General features: G+C 41.9%; 1 long non-coding RNA gene across 1 annotated transcript; it reads left to right on the top strand.

Annotated features, from left to right (window-relative positions):
- Positions 1-388: 388 nt before the first annotated feature.
- Positions 389-1,783, top strand: LOC109521984 (uncharacterized). The gene is made up of 3 exons (XR_002169473.1): positions 389-429; positions 531-605; positions 1,705-1,783. It is a non-coding gene; the product is annotated as an uncharacterized LOC109521984 (long non-coding RNA).
- Positions 1,784-2,599: the final 816 nt, after the last annotated feature.

Consider the following 2,599-nt stretch of genomic DNA (forward strand, 5'->3'; position numbering starts at 1 on the left):
GTCGATGTTTTTAAAACAATAGGAGTTGGTTTCTCATGCATAAATTTGGATAAATTCATGTAGAATTTGGCAAAAAAAATAATGACGTTTTTGAAAGCAAACTTCCGGAATTAAACGGACATCGCATGTGTAGTCCAGGAACCTTGGGTATGTTTCCATCTATATTCCAGCGCTTGCCGCAGTCACAAGCCTGTCGGATTCTTTGGTAAGGTTTAAGCTATCGACCCGCGTGGCGTACGTTGTAAATTAAAAGTAAGTTGACAGTATTTCCGCGCCGTAAATTAGTTTGGTGGGTGTTCGTCAACGTCGTTACATATATCACTTACGATGTCTGATATTATCTTCGGTGTTCCAAGACCTCGAATTAATTCATCGATGATGTCGCGATATATTAACAAAGTCGTCTGTTTCGTCGGGCGTGTTGAGAGGGTAACTGTCGTGGCTAACTACCGCGATTCACAACATCCCATACGTGATATTCCTGACGTAAAGGTTAACGTGCTGTCTTGTTCCTCGTTTGTTGTGCTTAGGTACACCCAACTGGAACAGCTTTCGCTGTCACTGATGGAGAGGGACAACATGTTCTTGTTGAACTAAATTTCTCTGTGAGTGCATTTTTGTTCTCGTCCAATGTCCAAATTGCAGCAGATCATCATCATTTTGCGTACGTTTGTTGAACTGTCAAAGATGAATTGATTTACAGCTGTTACCACAGTGGACAGCTTATCATGTTAGCAGGTTACAGGGTGCATGAAAGGGTTGAACCAATCCAGTTGATGTGTTGAGCCGTCCCGGGGGGGTTCCCGACTTGGGTCATGTGACGTTCGCAAAGGCGAGCCATGAATGGACATTACCTGAACCCTGAGTTACTATGTTGTCATTTTCAGTCGACAGCAAGTGGCAAAATGAACGCCCCCTGAAATGGATTAAAAAACAAAAGGTACAAATGGGTTGGGTGTACAAATGATGCTTAATTCCTATTCCACAAACACGATATTAATCAGACTCCCATGTTAAAACTAGTATCGGCAACATATAATTGTGAGGACAATTTTGAATTTGAATTCCCCTTTAGTAGGCATCAGTGTTATTTTGGAACACTGAATGTGTATATTTTCATATCTTAATTTGTAATATGACAGAAGTCGCATAGCCGCTAACATGGCCTTCAGGCCCAGGCTTCAAGTTTGGTGCCAAGCAGATGAATGCATGTGTGGGTGAATACGCAAAGCACTCTGACTCTGCGAGAATACATTCTTTTTTTCTAATTTAACTAGATTATTATCACATTAAACATGTACTTTGGCCCCGAATAGCAACCGTTTAAACCCTTTCATGCACCTTGTAACCTGACAACGTGATAAGCTGTCCACTGTAGTAACCGCTGTCCCTCAAAGGGTTTACATTTGTGTTCATAAGTTGTTAAAAGCTTTTTTTTGTTTGTTTGTTTGTCTTATGTAATTTGTATGTTGACTTTACATTTAACACTTTTTTTCACCTTCATCTTTCAGCTTGATGAGGAGCTTTCTGGAGTTGTAGAAGTCATTGGAACGGTGTCTTACAGAGGAACTATCATGGCCATCACATTCCAATGGCTCCCAGAAGAGAATGGCAATAACTTTAGTAGGTTATTATGTACGAACTATTCAGATGAGCTTTGATTTGAGCGTACTTGGAATGATATTCTGCACATGTTCCCCACAGACCTGGAACTGTACAATGAAGCTGTAAAGTTCATCCATCGCTTCCCTGAGCACTATCCTTTTAACATGGCTGCAGGTGGATCAGATTTCTTTTAAAAAAAAAAACGTTTTGCTTGGTTTTGTTCTGAAACTAAAAAAAAAAAAAACAATCATTACTTTTGTTAACACTGAAACTATTTCACAATAAACCATCTGAAATGCAATTTTACAAGTGCAAGTTTGTCCTTCATATGGAAACTAAATCACAAGACCTGCTTTTATTGTGCCAACTTTCCAATTGAAGCTTCAGGGTAGAGTTAGCGCTGTTGAAAAAAACACTATTTGTGTACAGCAGAATTTACGATGTCAGCATATCATTAATCCGGTTACTTGATTGACGTACAGGGCAACCAGTCAGATGACAACTGAATTACCACTCATGCGCAAACAACGGCGCTAAGATAGTCAGCGAATTACCTCTGATTTTAAGGCAGGGGTGCCCAATACGTCAATCGCGATCGTCCGGGAGCCAGCGGACTCGTCCCAAATCGACCGCGAGGGTTGGGAGAAGGAAATGGGGGCGGGGGAAACTTTGTGTGTCCGTGTTTTGATTTCGTCCTGTTCGGTGACGTTCTGGCTGTGTCGCTCATCTCGGCGTGCGTGCGTGTGTGAAAATACTTGCACGTGCACGATCGGGTCAATGGCGGTAGGTTCGTCGCTTCGAAAGTCGATCTTCGGTCAAATATGTAGCAAGCTGACCCAAGTAGTAACCACTGCAGCTCGCATGCAGACAGCGCCTGTTTCGAGTGGCAACAACGGAATACAAGCGAGATTGGAAGAGGATTGCTCAAGAGAAGGAATGTCAAAAGTCCCTGCATTAAGGTGCTAAACAACATGCATAGTGTGGTGTATTAACC

Source organism: Hippocampus comes, unplaced genomic scaffold (assembly GCF_001891065.2).
Source record: "Hippocampus comes isolate QL1 unplaced genomic scaffold, H_comes_QL1_v1.1 scaffold392, whole genome shotgun sequence".
NCBI lineage: Eukaryota > Metazoa > Chordata > Actinopteri > Syngnathiformes > Syngnathidae > Hippocampus > Hippocampus comes.